Source organism: Tympanuchus pallidicinctus, unplaced genomic scaffold, assembly GCF_026119805.1.
Source record: "Tympanuchus pallidicinctus isolate F22 unplaced genomic scaffold, pur_lepc_1.0 scaffold12, whole genome shotgun sequence".
In the NCBI taxonomy this organism is placed as follows: Eukaryota; Metazoa; Chordata; class Aves; order Galliformes; family Phasianidae; genus Tympanuchus; species Tympanuchus pallidicinctus.
Genome location: NW_026294637.1, coordinates 4425036 through 4444802, shown reverse-complemented (window position 1 = coordinate 4444802; position 19767 = coordinate 4425036). Strand labels below are relative to the sequence as shown.

The window sequence follows — 19767 nt, the reverse complement described above, 5'->3', positions numbered from 1 at the left end:
AGACAATAATCAATATGATGCTGCCAACCTCAGATCAGGAAAGGGTCAGGCTGGATGGGGTCTGTAAAAGAAGGATGTTGACTTGAAAGCAGTGGCAGGCCAGAGCTCTTCACAAACATGAGTGCCTCCTCATTTTTTAAAAAGAGGCTTGATTAAAGAATACATTTAAATGAGTTGGCACAGAGTTGTGTTTAAAACATCACACACAAAACTGACCCAAGAAAGAAGCAGTGCAGATTTACAGCAGCGTTGCATCACTTACTCTATGAAATGATTTTGATCTGTGTAAATGAGATTAGACTGAGGCCCGAGTGTTATCGCTCCAGAACTGAATATATGGAGATGACTTAAAACGTCTACTTTGTGTTTCTAAAGCAGTTCTGCACTAAGACAGAGTATGAAGAATTTACTTGCTGAAAGACCAGGAGAAAAGATGTACAAGGGGAGTGAAAGGTAAACATAAAAATCATCAAGGATGCACAGGCTGGAAGGGTCTTTCTATTCATGACCAGCATGATTCTGTTCCAGCAAACGTAATTTTTAACCTGTGGATGGTCTTTTTTTTTTTGTTCTGTACTTTCAATAATTCTGTTCCTTTGGACGAAATTGCAAACTAGAAGCAAAGCATGTTCTGAATTTTGTGTTCATTATTCAGTTCTGGATTTTAACTTTATTTTCAAAAGTTGAAGTCCAATGAGAGGTCAGAAGAAATTTTAACTGGAAAGTCTACGCCAGCAAGCAAAATCTCCTCGTGATTTTGTGCATATCTGCATAACATAAACTCTTCAAAGCCATGTTCCAAAATACTTCAGATTGATTTGTTTTTCCAGAATATCACTGCTGAAGAAGCAGCAATGTCAGGCAAGTCTATAAATAGAACAGTACAGTATGAACTTTTGAACTGTGAAATCTGGGGGATGTAATCTTCCTGCTAAACAGAGGCTTACAGCAGATATTAAAAGCTCTGATAGGAGCTCTGCCAGTGTTTGAGCTGTTAGAGGAAGGAAAATTGTGAACTGCTGTTCGCGCAGTGCACCAATGCATTAGAGTTAAGGTGACTTCAGAATCACTTGTGCTGGCTGAACAAGTTAGTTTGGCTGTTTTTTTTTTATTTAAGTGCCAGATTTGGTGGGATAATCAGGCTACATGGCTGTTAGTGATGTTGTAGTGGAGAAATGCTGATTTCTCCTGTTTCCTGCTGCTAAATTCCTGCTTGTCACACTTGGAGCACACACAGGTCTGTGTCCTCTTCTGCACAAGAAGTAACTGGAAAGAAACATCACTTCCCAGTGTAACTATAACACAATAAATTAACATCCGTGTCATCACCAAATCCTCATAGCAGTTGTGCTGTATGAAGAAGCTGCTTTCCAGAGACACAGGTGTGCAGATCAAGCACTTTGTGAGGGAAGGAACTCACAGCCCTCAGCTTGCAACAGTCCTCAGGTGCTCATAACATGGAGAGATGCTTTTGATGCTTTGTGGTTTTCTTTCTTTTTTTTTTTTCCTTTTTTCTGGTAGCACCCACACGTTTGGGTTGGTGTAGCCACTGGGGGTTTCAAGCAGCTGCAAACTTTCTTTTGAAATGGGGATCAGGAAAATGCAAACTCCTTGACTTGACTTTAGGATCTGGGATTTTAAGGAAAGCTGCTGAGAGTTGCACAGATACTGAATAAAATGGAGGCAGCAGGTAATGACAAGGGATGCTGTGACTGAATGGGAGATGAGTGCCTCTAAACAAGATTGGCCAGCCAGCAGCAACTCTGCCTGCCCTCGCAGCCGCCATTTTGTTGGGCTTTAAGCCATAGCTGCTGGCCTGCCATAAAAGAGCGGGAAAAAAGATGCTGAGGTGCGGCTGCTGGAGGGCTGCGTTGCTGTGGTGGTCCCTCATCAGTGCCAGCAGCTGTGAGCCTTCAGCAGGACCTTGATGGGGCTCAGCTGCCATAGCTTTGCCTTAGCCTTTATCATGAGGATTCATGAGTGATTTGGTGGAGATGGTTCTGCAACATTTGGTTCTGCTCTAGAGATGTGCTGATCAGAAGGCAACAGATCTGTAAGTAAGCTAAGTGCTGCTAAAATGAGATTCTTTGTTCCTGCTGTTTGTGTGTGGGGAGGGGGTTGATTGCTTCAGGGCTGCTGCTGGGCCCTCTGAGGAGGGTGAACTGGGGTTGTTGCTGAGAGTTTTCCCAAAGCCAGCATTGGTTCTGGGTGTTCTGCTCCTTGAGTTACTGGTTTTTGCTTGTGGAAACTGCTCAGTGTAGTGGTTGGGAGGCTTCAAAGCTGTACTCACCACTCAGTTGGCTAAAGGCAGAGTTGTGTGTTAATGAGGGTTTCTTCCCTCTCTTGTACAGATGCTTGAGTTGCGTTTGCCTTTGATTTTTCTGAGGCTGGTGCTGGGGGATGTGGTGGTGTTTGCAGTGACTCTGTGGTGTGGAAGTATACGATGTGAGGGCAGTGAATGCACGTACTGCCCACGTGGGCTATGAGCTATAGCATTCATGGATCTTTTGTAAGTCAGGCTTGTTGGTGCAGTTCCTCAAATTTGGCCTTTGCGTCTGAAAACTGAACTACTTTGATGAAGGCCAGGGTGAAAAATACTTTGCCCATCCTTGAGTAGGTGGACGAAGCAGAGGGGACTTCTGTCTGGAGCAGCTATGACCTACAGGTCCTGAATCTGCTTGGTGGATTATGAGTAGAAAACGAGGCAGATGTTATTCCAGCATGGTTAAACTCTGGAATTTAGTACAGATTTCACAAATCTTCTCTGAAATATAGCTCCTAGAACTGACTATTCTCCCTAATGAATACACAGTATAAATTTCTAGAGACAGGAGTTTCACTTACTTTTCTTCTGCAGATAGACTAATGTATTGATTTTTTTTTTTTCTTTTTTTTTTTTTCCCATTTTTCTTTTTAAACCCGAAGGAAAAAATTCAAATAAAACCTAATTATGTCTTTCTGTTTCTGAGCAGTTTGGGAAATTGCACAGCAATCAATATTAAGTACATTTTATACCAATTTAGAAACATATTCTGTCTAGATACGTACTTGATAGAGCTCTGATTTTTGAGTAATTTAGGTTGAAAAGTAGGGTAATGTGGATTTTCCAATTAGCTTATGTTAAGTCACTGTTCTTCCACCTAAATTTTTTTAATAGCTTGGTTTTTAAAAGCATGGGTGTCTGTGTCCAAGGGAGTCGAATAAAAAGGAAGATAATCTTTTCAGAAGGATGAAAGACAAGTGGATTAACGCAGAGTTTGAATTTTTGTGAGAAATTCAGACATGCAGACTAGTGCTGCAGGGAGAGCTTCTGCTTGTGAAACTGTCACTTGTTAATTAAGTTAATGTCTATGATGCTCTGAAAATATAAAACACTATGTAAGTGCTAAGTATTATTATTCATGATGCCAATTTTGACAGGTTTACTGGAATAAGCTCTGCAATACAATATAAGTTAACGTTCTAATGCTTTACTCATTTGCAATGAATCTTAAAAACAAAGTAAGAATCGAAAACCAGCCAAGGCTGGCAAACTAACTGGAGTCCCTCATTTAGTGTTCTCCACGAGCACTTTCTGGGAAGAAGGTTAAATCGAAGGTAACATGGAGCCAGTTGCCATCTTCTAGAGCTCTGCAGGGAAAACCTCAGGTGTATGGTGGGCTGCGCTGGCTTATTGTGACTTCTAGTTGTCCTGTTATGAGGTGGTTGGTCCCAAGTAGCTGTAACACAAAGCGTTGTAGCCATATGGCTGGTGTGTCCCTTCTGTGACAGGAATGAGTCTATTGGTGACAGACTGCAAAAGGGGAATGGGGTAAGATGTCAGTCCTATGTAGCTGAAGAGTGCTTTGCTCCTCTAAGGGAAATCCCCACTGGCCAATTAATTTGGTTTGTGGCCGAAGTCTCTGTTGCCTTAGAGGGGCCGCAAAAGGGAAAATATTTTTGGAGTGGCCTGCACTGGTATTAGTACCTGAGCAGATACAGAGAGCTGGTCAGCACTTTTGTATGCAAGTACAGAAAAAGTGAATACATAATCTTTCACAGTTGATTGGGTGCTTGTTTGCATGTCATTTGGATACAGAAGCATATTTGCATGTAGATATTTAGTAAATAGAATAGTTTTCTCAGTGTCTTGGCATGTTTCCTTTAACTATAGGCAACACTTTCTCTGTGAGTAAAGCTATCAAGGCTGACCTGTTAAGGGGAACATGCTAATCTTCAGATGTTGTTCTTGGGTGTACTTGAAATTATTTTCCATTACCAGGCTTAATTTTCCTCCCGTCTTGATGACTTCAAACTGTTGTAAAACAGTGTGAAATGTAGAATTAAATATAAAATGAAAAACTCACATAACCTTATGCATATATTTCTTTCTGTGTTTTCTATTTCAACCATAGTTTTGTATTTCCTGGGAAGTCCAGTCCAGAAGATGTTCTACCAGCCTAGGCAAAGCAAGGGTCTCTGTTTAGTTTAATTGCAACTGGAAAAGTTTATGGATTATTTTGTATTTTGGCTTGGATCTGCTAATGTGTTGAGTGTGCATGTCCACACACACCTATGCTCAATGGTTCCAGCCATATGAGATCAGCCTCTTCACTACTTAATTAAATTCATTTATTGATTGGCAGACACCACTTTTCAGTGCCGTGTGTCCTGTTTGCACTGGGAGACCTTCAGGGCTAGTTCTGTTGTATGCTGGGGACCAAATTATTGTGAACTCATTTGATAAGAACTTTAGTATTGTACTGAATTAGTCAAGCACTATTAGGAGAGGAGGAGGATGTGATTATTTGTGGGTGGGGTGGTAATGATCTAGTTCAAGAATAACAGCAGCAAGGGAGGTGTATGTTAATAAAGTTATTTTCTTGCTGTTTAATATATCTTCAGTTTTCCACCCCACAGCTGATCTTGATCAAAGATTGTCTGAATCCAGCCATGACTCTGTCCTTTCTCATGGATCCAGAAAAATAAAAGTAGTAGTACTTTCTTTTCTCTATTCATTGGAAAATGTTGTGATATATGAGAATATCATACTCTTAACAAGATGAGTTTCTTATCTGGTAGGAATGGCTGTCTAGAACTGATGCTTTCAACTGTCAAAGCACTTAATGACTACTGCCCTCCTGTGCAGGTAGATAATGAGGAATGGTACCTTTGGTGGGAAGATCTACCAGTTCACTCAATTTTCTTGCCAGCCAGCAGTCAGCTGTTACTGAGTAAAATACTCTTGAAGCAACTTACTGTGGCAACTTGAAATGTCTGCTACTCAAACTGAACTTAGAGAGAGGTTTCTGCCCTGTTCCCCTTTGAGCTGACTCATTTTTTGTTACCCAGATATCTCCTGAGTCAGTTTCCTGTTTATGGAGTGGCAGTTCTGTGATTTGGAAACGAAATAGCTTCATGCTATCAAGACTTTGCAGCCTATTCCCCATGCAAGAAAAAGAAAGCAGAAGAACACAACAGAAATAAAAATAAAATTAAACATCAGCAATTGCTGGTATCCTGATATAGCAAGGAGCTATTTAAAAATCTAGGCAAGATGGCTGTGTTGATACTGGAGCTATGAATTTTATGAAGATCTGAGTCTTTTGACACTGCCCTCCTCACTCCCCTGCCTTTCTCCCCCTCCCCTCCTTCCCCCCACAAAAAAAAAGGGAGGGGGCAAGGCAAGGGAATTGCCTCTTACCCTCTTCTAAAGTGCAGTAATAGGTTGTCATTCTGAAACAGATATATGGATGTACACCTTGGATGCTCTAGTTACTGAATATGGTGCAGCTAGTACATTGACCCTGTCATGAAAGCACAAATAGTCAGAATAGGGTCCTTAAGGCATTGCTGTCTATTATAAATCAGTTAGAATAATTCATGCTATAGATTTCCCGGTGCTGAAAAGCCTTTTATTCAGCAGAGTATAAACATATATCACACCTTATGGAATTTTTTTCTTTCTTTGTATGAGTTAGGCTTAAAGAATCCTGCAAGAGAGGAAGAATGCACTGCACAGACAATTCCCTAAAAACCCATTACAAATAGAAGGTGGAATAGAAAGATATTGTTTGGCTCTAGGATCATTTTAACAGCACGAGTCATACCTTTGTTATTAAGTTTGGAGCACGTGTGAAGGAGCTAGCAGCAAGCCTGTACATAGAGCATACAGGGACTGCGTCTGGACTCAAGCTGAAAATGCAAATAGAACTTTTCTGGTTTGGTTTCTCAACACAAGTTAGAGCAGCTTGCACCAACTGGTAAAGGCTGCAAAGGGCTATTTTTGCCAGCTGGGAGGTGCAAGGGTGTAATAATGCTGCTGGCATGCTGCCTGTGCCAGCCACAGGGAGGAGAGTGGCAGAGAAGCCAATGTGTGTCTCAATGCCATCAAAGAGAGATTTTCCACAAACCAGGCTTAAAGGCAGCTTGTACCACTTGGGAGCGAGGCATTGTGGCTCTAATGTAACCAGAGGCCTGCCATGAAATGTTTGCTTCCCATGTAATTCATATCTCTCTAAATGCTCCAGAAATGTTAAATCCAGTTGATACGTGATGACGAGCTGGTTAATGTGCAGTTCCCTAGGTTCTGATAAATGGCCTTGGGAACGAAGGAGTTAACTGACCATCATCAATTACAGCATCAGAGGGGGTGATTAGGGCTGAAATTGCAGGGAGGTTTTTAATTTAGCCGAGTAGAGGAGACGCCCCCAGCTTAGCCAAGCTCATCAGATCATATACTTCTTACTGCTTTATCTGCTTACCATGCACTGCCACTCAGAGCTATTGTGCATGGAGAGGGCACTGCGCAGGCGTCGTGATACGATATTATTCTGTTGTCCAGAAATCCACCCGAGACTTGCTGTCACTTCACCTGCTGCAGAAGTGCCTATCAGACAAAATTCCCACAAGGACCCCAAATCAGGAATCAATCAGTGAATTATGGAAAGGAAAAAATTTGCAGTTTTCAAGCTTAACACGAAGTAATTTCTCCACATATATTTTCCCCAATTCAAAGGAGGCTTGTTGGGCTTGCTTCTAGAAGTACACATAAATGCATACAGCTTTATGTGTTAGAATCTGGGATGAATCAGTTGGATATTTGTATTTTGCCTGGATCTAAGCGTATTCAACAGAATACATGTGTGTATATCTGTGCATGGATTTCAATATGCAAAGAGCTTGAAGTTCTTGGTGACTTTTATTTTGTAAAATAGGTTAGTTAGTGGATTTTGAGCATTGCCTTTGGAAAAGGACAACAAACTTCAACCCATAGAGAGTTTGGGGTATGTTGTCGCCACGGCCACTGGGGAAGAGTCTGGCCCCAGTGCTGCTGGGGGGAGCAGCTGCCTTGTTCCAGGGCCATACTCAGCTGAGTCTGAGGTGGGGGTGTGACCACTTGACACCCCCTCCCCCCAGTTCCATATGCTCTTGTGCAGCGTTTCTAGTAGAATATGTGGAGTGTCTTGCTGTTCGATGTTAGGGATTCATGGTGTTTGTAAGAGAGATTGCAATCAGATGTGTTTGTAGAGTAGCCTTCGTGTTCTTCTGGGGAAGGGAGGCAAGAAAGAAGGGCTGCAGTAATCCTACAAGAGAGTGGATTGGACTTGAGATGATTGGGCTTTGGAAATGTTTTAAAAAAAAAAAAAAAAAGGTCTTTTGCAGGCTGCTTTCACTCCTGAATCTAGAAAGAAGCCATTTGATTCCATTGAAGACTTGAGAATAACAAGATAAGATTTATGCTGGTGCAGCATTAGTGGAGGAGATGGCAGGGGAAGTAGCACTAGGCTTTGTGATATTGCAGAACTACAGTCACTGGGGCTGACGTCTTGCACACAGTCTTGTTATTAGAGACTGTTTCATAGTGTGCAGGTATATGGAGGCAAAACAATTGCCTGTGAATCATTCAGCTGCATTTTTATGTACTTAACAAGTTATTTTATTTTGATTTTTGTTAACACAGCATTTTGTGCAATCGTGGAGACATTTACAGTGTAGCATCAGTCACCTGAGTAATCCTAATGAACTCATATAGACCAAAATAAGAGGCTTCTAACGGCTATTAGCAATGAGTTGCCATTTTTTCAGTGTGCCCTGATGCTGGGGGAGATTTGGTAGCCCTACCACCCACCCTTAGTTTTGAAATGTGTGAGCCTAGCTTTTTCCTTGTTGCAGAAGAATAATCAGACCTAGTCCTAGAAATGGTCTATAATGAAGCAGTGGATATTTTAACTTCAGACTTATCAGTGAGTGATCCTTGCTCCTTATCTGAGCAAATTCCCATTGATTTGGAGGAATCATACCTGAAAACAGAAAAGCAGGGCTTGATTAAACTTTGATGTAATGTAATGCTAATATGTTTCTTCTTTCTGATACAGAAGAACTTTTTTTTTTTCTGGTTACTAAAGCTATCTTACAAACCTGTTTTATTAGTGTAAGAAAGATTAGGAAAATCAAACTACCAAACCTGAGAGCAGCCTGTGGCTGCTTTGCTGTCTCAGCAAGCTGCAAGCAGCATCTCTGACTGCTTCCTCCTGCAGTGCTCCTTGCAAAGGTGGAAATGGAGCTCCTTCTGGAGCAGGTGGAACTCAGAGCTGTTCCAGCCCTTCTGTCACTGTTTAAGTTGTTGTAGTAATTTTAGAGCTAAAGGGTTTGGAAGCGCTTTTCTTTCTAGCGATAAAGCCTGAATGCCATAGGAATGGCTATAAAACTAGAGCTTAATGCAAAGGGCTTGCAAGCTGTTAAATGATCTGAAGTGGAAGTTAGAGGCATTCTGTATTTACTAGGCAGTTGGTACACTGCATCCCTCCTGCACGTAAACTTAGAATTAGAAATAAGACATGACTGCTTTGTTCTACTCTGCTGTTGGGAATGGTGTTGAGGGTCCTTTGCACTGCCTGAAGCTTGCTTCAGGTTTTGTAGACCCTAGTGCAGAAGCTCTGGTGTTTGCTGGGACCCAATGAAGACCCTCTGCAAATGCATCTTTGACAGATCCATGCCATAAGTTGCTACTGGCTGTTTTTCAGCTGACTGCTTTTACTGTGGGCATCCTTGGTGACCCAGGAGCTATTACATGCTACGGCTCCTGTGTGATGCGTGCAGCAGCTGCTTGTCCGGAGGGATCATGCTTTGTGTTTTGGACTGCAGCTATTTCTATGCTGCTGATTTCACTGGGAGTTACACCATGGGCCAAAGCTTGTGGAGAGATCTCTGTGCAGATTTTTTTGTTTATTGCACATGTGGGAAAATCTTCCTGGTTTGAGTAGACAGTAAATTTTCTGCAGGGGGACAGAAAATAGAAGAAGCCTTAGTGTGCCCTGAAACTGCTTCGTAAAGGCAGTTTCAGAGGTGTCTTCCCATAGAGCCTTAATATACAGTGAAAAGTAGTACTTCAACCTCTGAACCAGATACAGCTTCTCATGCAATTTAATTCTGACGTTGAGGCAACAGTATCAACAGCAACATCATTACTCATTTTAAAAAAAATAAAGTTATAAGAGGAAAAATCTGTTATCTGAAAATTCTGCAAGCTGCAGAGTTCTTTAATTTGATAGTAGATCAAATAAAGAGAGAAGCTGCGAGGCAGTGAAGGGTCCTTGTTTGAGGCACACTGCGTTCAGAAGGGACCCTTAGCAGGACTGTGGTCTCACTGCAGGATTAGGGCCAATTTTTTTGAAAGGAAAATATTTGTTGTTTTTGTCTGAATGTTCACTGAAGTAATTTATACCTGCTATTTTCTGTGCTGTGATATTTAATATACATATTCATATTTTCTTATTAGGAGAAAGACAACAAAGATGTAAATATATGATGCTGTATTTTAGTATAAGGTGTATGATGTATTCAATAGTGAATGTTTTTGGCTACAGTGAAGTATTCCAAACAGCTATTTACTTATCAATATTAGTGAATAGAGTTTATCTAAAACTGCACACACTTTCTGTTAAACAGGCAGTTATTGTTTATATAGTTAAGTATTTGCTGAAGTATTCTTTAAGTCTAAAATCAAGATCACAAGTGGATTTCAATAACCTAGTTAATTTACTGTAATTTTGGAGTTCTCTCGGCATGGAAAGAAAGAAGTATGAAGAGTAATTTCATCTCCTTATAGTTGATTTAATTTTATGTACTTTTGATGGATTAAGTTACCAGTTAATTGTGGAAAATGCAACAGCGATATTATAAAAATGGTTGAGATAAAACCATTGCTGACTGCCCTGCATACTATTTCAAAAAATGTTTGACATTATTAATTTTACACTGGCAATTTATAAATGTTAGTTGCATCTTTCCATTTTCAGCCCCCCTCCCAATAGATGGTTCTAATCATACTCCTATAGCCTATAAAATTATTCTTCATTATGCAAACATTTGTCTCAATTTGTGTAATAATAATGTGATGGAAACATTTTCAGTGCTTTAAAACACATTCTTAACAAAATCCTGCAGACGATGGAGCGCTGGTTTGAAAACCAGAGGGAAAAAAAAACAGGTGTAATTCTTTGGAATAGCATCAGTAGCTTTATTTCTACAACATTCAGTACTGAATATTAGATTATTTCAAACCGCATTGTGAAAGAATGAACGAGGCGTTATGTGAGCCCGTGTGCGCAGTCAGCTTCTTAAATTCGGGTCTTTAGTTACATTACTTTCTCTCTTTAGTTAACACTGAGGCTAGATTAAAAGAATTGCTTTCTAGTGAGTAGCGTGTTTTGTCAGTCTTTGTGTAGAAGATGTAAAACAACAAGCTTCTAATTCCAACATTTCTTAAAACGTTCTAAAGGAGCCTTCTGGGATATGCGGTGCTGTTAGACAGAATTCTGTGAAGTTAATTCTGAAGTACAACAACAGCATGCTAAAATAAAATAGTCACAAAGAAATGGAGAGATCTCAAATTCAGCCTTCTTTCCTATTTGGGATTTAAAGTTTGTGAAGAGGAATACAATGATGGGGATTCCTTGAGAGTGTTGGATCGAAGTTTTCTGATTTGTTGCTAGTGTCACAGTATAATTGCAGCTTAAAGTACAATGCTCTTTTGTCAGGAGAAAAAGTATTAGAAGTTCTAGCAGATAACTTGCAATTAGTTCTTGTTTCTTTTGTGTAGATAGCTTAAAAATGAGGGCAGCTTTGTGTTGTGTTAGGATTCTAGCGCATCTTGTACTGGTTTTAAAACAAACGGCTGTTACTGTGGGTTCAGAAACATCAGGATTCTCTGAAATAATTTATGGGATATATATTCCTATGGGTTTGTCTTTAAAAAAAAAAAATCTCCAGTGCTTTGTTTTGTTAAATATATTTACAAATATGAAAAACTCCACCAGCAGGAGCGTTGCCTCAGCCTTTATTATAGCATCGGAGTCCACAGCTACAATTTCAGCCTTAAGCTTAACTTTTTTTTTTTTTTTTTTGCAAAGTATGTGTTTTTCATTAAACCTGCAATTAGTTTAATTAATAATATTCACTAATTGAAACGCAGGTTAACAAACTTCCATACGTGAAAGTAAAGGGGGGAAAAATGTCATTCATTCACACTGGGCTTTATAAGCCTATAAAACTCTTCAAAGGACTTCAAGATATCAAGCAATCTCTTATTCAGCTAAACCTACCCCCCACCTTCACTCTTACACACACTTAAATACGCAGTATGCTCACAGCTTGGAAAAAAGCAAGAAAAGCCTTAATGGATCACTGATTTTAACCAAAGAGGTAGGTACATATTCCATATAAATGGTTTCAAAACAATTTTTGTGTTAGTATTAATAATTTTCATCAGATGAAAACAAGCATCCTAATGCTATAGAAAGCAAAGCTTTCAACTGTGGGCTTATTAACATAGCTTTTATTTCAAGCTCAAAACATCTAAAACAATTACACTGGAGCAACTGTGTAATTTGCTCCTTTATCATATAGGTATAGACTTGTAGACAGAGGCAAATAAAGATTTAAGGGTAAAGTGAAGTGCCAAGGTCCAAATTTTGCTCATCTTTACACCCATGAGTAATTAACCCATTTGAACAGATTACGAGACAAATAACACGAATAAAGGTATTCACATGTGCGCAGACTGCAATACCCAGCTCCAGTTAGAGGCTTCACAACTGATGTAATAAATCAAAGAATAGAATAATTATTTCTCAATTTACCATGACATGGATATCTTGTCATCGCCCTGGTTATATGTACCTATAAGAAGTGGTAAATGTTCAAGATCTGTTTAAGCACATCAGTGAAACAGTGCTAACACAGCAGGAAATATGACTTGGCTTTTTTTAAATAGAAAATCACTTCTCAAGTTATTTCTTTGTAGTAGAAACCAAATATTTTTCCATCTGGAAGCGAAGATCAAAATTTTATGCCTAGGGTGCCACTATTTGTTTTTAAATGGTTTTTATTTAAACGATTAAGAATATTTTGCTGATGGGGATATAAATGTACGTACTTTGAGGAAACACTAGGAAAAATTCTATATCTAACTATGCACTTTGAGCTGTGCGTTCATCTGAAATGCTTATCCCCAGTTTAATCGTTTGTAAATTGCACAAAACGTCATTTGGTTCAGAAAAATATGAAATGAATGCAGACTCTGAATGTGTGCTGTTTTCTGCAGCTGTTTGGAGTGGCTGCAGTTATAATTATTCCTGAAATATTTCTTTAAAAAAATTATTAGTTGAACAATGTAATATTGAGTAATTGAAATTGAACATTATTCTAAGCTGAACACTAAAGCATTCCCTTGATATCAAACTTTAAAATACGTCTGAGATAGTAACAAATCATGCACGCATTGCTACTGAGCTGCTCAACAGTGGGCACTGAAATAGCATAGGTTTCAGCATTGAACTGCCTTTCGAAACCTGTTCTATCTATAGTTGAATACTGGAGTGCTTTCTAGAATGTGATTTAAAGTTTCTCAGGAGAATATGCCATTTCAATCAGATAATTTTAGAGCATAATTACAAATACTGCTACAGCTCTGTTACCTTTGTCCTTTTTTTAAATGGGGCAGAAAATGCAGAGGATAGGACTAATGCGTGGATTCGTTTCAGGACATTTTGTAGATATTACTGATAAGCATACATGCATGTGTACAAATGCTTAGAGGTATGTGCTGATTTGTTGAAGTGTTCAATAAAAACTGTTAGAGCTCACTTAGCACAATTTGGCAAGTTTTTCCTCCTTGCACATTGCTGACAAATATCAAATCCAGCTCAAATAGTAATCAGATATTCAGAATGACTGTAGCAGCATCTTTTCCTGACTTAATCTATCTAAACAGGGTGTTAAAGTCTGAAGACCTCCTGGTTCCTTCAGCTTCCCTGCTGACGCTTGCCAGCTTCTTAAAATAATTTTTAAGCTGGGGTTTGGGAAAGGAGGGAGAGAGTAAGAGAAGGTATTTTCAATTATGGATGATCAGTGAGAACTATGGTGTGCTGGTCAAGCTTCTCTTAACTCTTGAGGGTATCCTTCATAGTTCAAAACAGTGTTCCAACGCTGAAATGTTTGTGATGCACGCTGATGGTCGTGGTGGGGGTGCTGCCTTCTATTGAAGTGTTTCAGAATTGTTAACAGGTGATAACCACTGCTATAACTGAATCTGCATTCTGCACTAAAAACTTGGGACCGCAGTACTTATCACATCTAAAGAAATCTACTGCAGTGTCTAAGTAGACAGCAACAGTGAAATCTAACTTAATTCTCTGTTCTTACTGGGAATGCTTGCAGACTGCACTTGTTTATGAACCTGAAACTTGATTCACAGGATGGAAATCACCTAGTAACTAGAGAATAGGTAACGGGCTCTACTTAGAAATGTGTGCTAAAAATCAATGCAATAAACTTGCTGCTTGTTCATTATCTAACTGGTAAAATATTCTGTGTCAATAGGATTTCATCTGCACTGGGCAGATCACCCAGGAGAATAAGAGGTCTGTTAGTTAATGACTAGATTTTGCTTTGATTCTTAATTTGTGGGTAATAATAAAGAATCTTAACTATTTGTTTTCCCATATGAAAACATCCCAAATGACTTTAAATGCATACCATATACTGGGTTTTTTTCCTCACCCAGACTGTTAGGAACTCCTTTCTAATTTACAGCTATTTTGAAGTAATCTGGAATAATCTCAGTTATCTGTATTTATTAACATTCAGAGACAAATTTTTGAATCTCCAGAATACTAATTTTTTTTCTCTTGCCAATTCTAATTACTTTTCTCTAATTTTCTATGGGGTAATTTTAATAAACAAAATAGATCTGATCAAAGTTTTTATGGAGTTACTTCAGTGTGTTTGTAACTGTACAGAAATCTCAGGAAGGGCTCAATCTTCAAGCAGACTTCTTTGTAAAGAAATGAAGTGTGTGAATTTGTGCATCAATTGGAATGCCTTTGTAGCATATATATGTTTATTTCTGGGAATGGAGAGTAAAAGTAGCAAGTGTTTAAGGCAGGATTTAGCCTTATATCTAAACAGCATTTAACACTGGCAGGCATTGTCACAATGAAAAGTAGTACAAGATTTTTTTTAACTTGTTATAATATTGCGCTTAAAATAAAATGCGTCCATTTCCTAGTATGCAGTGCTGAATCTGCATCTCATGTACAGACAAACCATCTGATTTAGTTGGCAAAACACTCACTTATACAGGATGAATGTGTACCTAGATCAAAAACCTCACCGTGATTACTTGGCAGCTTTTAACAGTTATCACATTTCTAAGCATGTACTAGAAAACTACTTGGGAGGAGACGTTTGGGGGTAAGATGTGCATAGATACACCCTAGAAACTGATTAATCTGTTTTGTTAATCAAAGGTTTCATCTTCATATTATAGTACAGCCAGATTAGTAAAGCTCTGATGATGGGACGAGATCATTTGCTAAGTAAAGTCAAAATTAATGACAAATAAAATCATGTTCCCTTTGTGGTTATTTCCAGCCAGCTGCATCCAAATATAAAAGAACTATCAAAGAAAGATACCCATTAATTATTAACTCAGAACAACTTCAGAAAGCACTTCTTAAACCTCCTTTGACATCATTCTGACAGGCTCATAATATTGGAAAGTTGTTGGTAAGAGTTGCATTAGATTCAGCATGTCACCAATTCTGCCTTGAATAACCACAATTTGAGATGCACTGCAGCACAGATAAGAGCACATGAGGAAAAAGTACCATCTCTAAGACGTCTGTGAGTAACACTACAGCACAACATGCAGTATAATTCCTTGTGTAACTCTATCTCTGCTGTCAGCATAATAGAGTTGTCAGCAGTCTAATTGCAAGATGCAATACGTGGGGATGGGGGTGGGGGTCATCCAAAAAAGAAATCTCAGTGGAAAGCAACACAAATCAGCTGTCACTACTATAAAGCTGGACCAACTTTTGGCTAAACCATTTAAACCTTCAGATTAATCCCTAGATTCATCTATATAGATTGGATAAAACTCTAGGTTTGACTGTAGACAAAGGAGAAACTTCAAAATGAAGTCTATTGTTTGTGTCCATTAGACAATGCGTTCAGTTAATGATCTGCAACTTGCATTACCCTTGAAACTGTTTTAAAGACTTAATTGTTGCATCTTTTTCATGCTATTTCCAGCTTTTGTTTCTTAGCACATCTTTCTGTCAGAAGATGAAAACACTTTAGCACAAGATTGTGATAGTTTCTTATTTATTTTTTCCAAGGTATGTGATTAAATATAAAATTAGTATAAAAGATAACTTGCAAAGAACTTGTTTATCTATGTGGCATTAGTAGAATCTGCTTTTTTTTTTTTTTAATTCAAAAGTTTAATTCGAAAGTTTTCTACTTTGCAAATATCTATGCTATTGCAAGCTGTTAAATTATCTGGTACAATCATTTAGAATTTTATGCCACTGTTTAGAAGCAGTGTGTACAGACCTATATAAAGCTAGAACTAGGAAACAGTAATAAAGTAAATGATGGCATTCTTCACAGTAATCACCTCAAGCTATTAAATTTATTTATATGTGTGTTTAAAAACTTGAGATCATGAGACTGTTCTAATTCTGGTATTCTCTTTAGTTTTAAAGCCCAGCAAACTCAGACAAAGCTATGCAGCTGCTTCCCCTTGCTGAACAGGACAGGCTTACTAGTATTTTTTTTTTTTAAAAGAGATACTAATCATTCTTTCATCTTATGGGGAGAGATTTAAATTTAGAATAATTACAAGATATTTGTGCTCTGTGCTGCTTATTGACAAAATGTAGATCAATTTGATGTTTTAATGGAGTTTTTCCCCCTTTTCAGTGACATTTACCCTTCTGACTACTGCTCTGAAGATTCCTCCCCTTATTTTCTATACCATGATGTGAATGATAGAATATCAGAATGTTAACTCTAAACTGTTCCTAAATGTGGATGAATAAGCCTACATACACTTACAGTGTGTATTTTTAATATGCTGATTCCAATTTTAAGGCCTCATTTTCATAATTTTAAATTCCTCATTATGCATCATACAGGCCTTACCGGAGCTAGGCACCAGATCGATTAGAATTGCCACTGTTGGTGAAGAAGTGAAAAACAGTGCTATTGGCTTATCTCTGTCAAAATAATTAGACTTTCAAGTAAACTAGAGTCAATATAACTTCTTCCAAAAAAATGTTTCCTACCTTTGTTGGCCTGTTTCATCAGTTTCTTTAAAGATGCAACTTTTACTGGTGCTTCTGCTCATCCTAGGTTTTCACCAGTCTGAAACCTAAAATGCTCTTTGCTTAAAGTGTAGGTTAGTATAATAGCTACTTGAAGCAGGAAACCTCTGCAATATGTGTGCCTATGTGTCTATAGTTGTCTTTATTTGGGCCTGTCCAGCATTTTGTTTGTCCTCCAGCCTTTTACGGCAGCTGGACCCTGACCTTCAAGTTCTTAAAAAGAGGGAGGGGGGGGGGAAAAGTATTCTTTTCAGATTCCAAGTTCCTCCCTTTTTACCCTCCCACTGACACCGTCCTATTCAATTCTAGAGATAACTTTATTCATCTATACATCATTGTATCAAATTCAATAGGCAAACTGCTTCAACATGCTTCAGAACTGGACAGGGCAGTAATGTCTTCATTTTTTTTTTCTTAATGCAATGAGTTTCTTATCACAGTCCTTTCAAGCACAAACAAACACAGTAACAGAAAAATGATCTCAAGTTTTTCCCACTCTATTATCTCACCGTAGGCTTACTTATTTGTTAGCTATTTTAGTGGGCAAAGCTGTAAACCCTGATTACATACACACCTACCTAACAGAGTTAAAAACTAAATGAGGAGAGGAGAATGTTTCATAATCGCATACTGCATTGAGAAGATTTACTTTGAGATCCAGCTAAGAGCATGGAAGTAATTTCTTCCTGAATCTGCTATCATCCTTTAAACAGGCTACCGAAATTAAGTTGTGTCTACAAAAGCTAGTAGAGATGTCATGTCAACTGCAAATTTTGCTGATCACTGACTAGAAAAGACACAGGTCTTTTTCTCAACTATGTCAGTGTGAATTTGCTACACTTAGTGTTAAGAAACTCAAAATCTGTCATTAAATGCCAGACTTTACTTAAAGCTAATGACACTATCTCCATGGGTGTTAGCACAACTCTAGCAGTAAGGAACCCAGCTTCCTCTTCTTGATCTATTCTGAATCCTGCTTACTACCAGATGACTTTAAAAAGAGGAGCTAAATGGTTGCTCCACGTGTTTGTGATGTGGTATGGTTTAAGCTTGGTACTGAACTCTCCCCTCCCCCTCAAATGCTATGAACTACTGATAAAAGGATAGATCAGCATTTTAAAGAATGGAACGGATCAAAGGTTTTGTAGTGCCTCTTTATAGTAACATGAAATATGTAAGATTAGTATACCCAAGTCAAGCTCATGTCCCACTGACGTCTTTGTCTTTTAAATGGAAAATAAGGCTTGAGGGGAAAAAGTTGGATGGTTAAATTACTGAACTTCTAAAGTGCTTAGACCAGCTAATGGTACTAGATGACTTCAGATTTGGCAGATGAAAAATACATTTAAAAAAAAAAAACCCACATCCCTATCTGGGTGTTTTCCACTATAGGCCCTACATGTTTATGTAGAGGGTATTGCAAATGTTTGGAGGGATTTGGGAGTTTCAAAAGGAAGAAGTTTATACATTAGTGCTGCAAGTTGCAAAACACTGTTGATATTCAAATGTTTATTGTGTAAAATCTGGGATAAGCTTCAGCATGAGAGCTCCTTTAAGTGCCTACAACTATTGCTAATTCCCCTCAGCATTGAGGCTTGCACAAAGGCCTTAATCCAATTCCACTTTTTTCTTTTTTTTTTTTCCAAAAGCCTATGCTATTTTCTCTCACATAAACTAACAACACTACCCATCACACTGCAGAATGGGTCAAAGAAAAAGGACTCTGTGTTTATACTTCACCAACACTTTGTATTTCTTGGCCAAGTATAGCAAGAAACTTTAAGTGGGTCCTGCAGGCCCCACACCATCTTTAGAAAGAAAAATAAGCATTCAGAGATTGAAAACAGAATTTTAGGAACTAAAAAAACCTATGAAATGTCAACTATTTTTTTTTTTTTTTTCAATCCCTGAAAAATAATTCCCTGAGCTTCATTCTTCCATTTCTGATTTAAATTATGAAATGTGGGATTTACTTTGATACAGTAGTGTATTCTTTCATGTCACTTCCTTGGAGATGCTCTTTGTAAGAGGGTCCTCATACTAATATTTGTGTGTGCGTGTTTTATTCTACTACTATGTGGGTATCTACTCATCAAAACATCCTGAAGCAATGAAATCCACCATTGAAAGTAAATATTGAAGTTTGCTTTAATGAAGTACGATAGCAAACGTATCACTTTCTGAAGCTTATTTGTTAACTTTGTCCATAATCTGCCTTGTTCAGAAGATTTCTGTCCAGTATTAACTGGTTAGGCACTCTCTGCATGTAAACTATAACTTGTTTCTGACAATCTCAGCAGTCTTGTCAAGGTTCAAACAACAACAAAGACCAAACTGCTTTGAGATTTGACTTTCCCCTGGCGGAAGGGGAGAATCTGATCTGGTTCCCACGTGATCATTTATTAAATAGAGTAGAATTTTTCTTATGACTACTGAGGATGTTAAAATGCTAGCAAGTAAATCAGTCTTTTGATTTTTTTTTTTTTTTTTTCTTAGTTGCAATGAAGAATTAAAATTCCTTTTGTAATCAGAGCACCATAATTTTTACCATGAGAACCCAGCTGACATCCCATAGCACTAGTTGTGGTAATTTAGGTGGTGCTGACTCCCATTGCTTGAGTAGGCTCAGAGTTGTAATGTCCTAGAAGAATTCAGCCTAGAAGAGAACTTTTACTGAAGCCTTTGCCATGGAAGTTATTCTCTCTTTATGCTGACTGTGTTCTTGACTGCAGGTTAATGGCTGAGCCGAGTCTTCACAGGTTTTTCTCCCCCCTTCCTCCTATGTCTACGTGCATTCTATCTATATAGCAACTACTTGAGTGACTGCATTGTACTCTAGGGATAATTCAAATGAAGTTTGAACACGATGAATATTATGAAATAAGGTAACTTTTCCTGCAAATGAGTTTGTGTCGCTCCTCCCCACCCCCCTTTGGGGATTTGTCCTCCACTCAGACCATTTGGAGGAGAGCAACCGGACCTGCTGCCCCTCGTGGCCTTGCACTGCCACCTAGAGCTGAGTGCTGCTGAACCCTGCGCGGTGTCAGTGCTGCTTTTGCCCCTGGGTACTGCATGTATGTTAGATGTAGAAATTTCCTGTAGCTGAAATGAA

General features: G+C 38.5%; 1 long non-coding RNA gene across 1 annotated transcript in view; it reads left to right on the top strand.

Annotated features, from left to right (window-relative positions):
- The first annotated feature begins 1892 nt into the window (after nt 1-1892).
- Nucleotides 1893-19767, top strand: part of LOC128075340 (uncharacterized) — an 81110-nt gene continuing 63235 nt past the window's right edge. The window contains exon 1 of the long non-coding RNA XR_008203780.1: nt 1893-2053. This is a non-coding gene — a long non-coding RNA (uncharacterized LOC128075340). The remainder of the gene's footprint in view (nt 2054-19767) is intronic.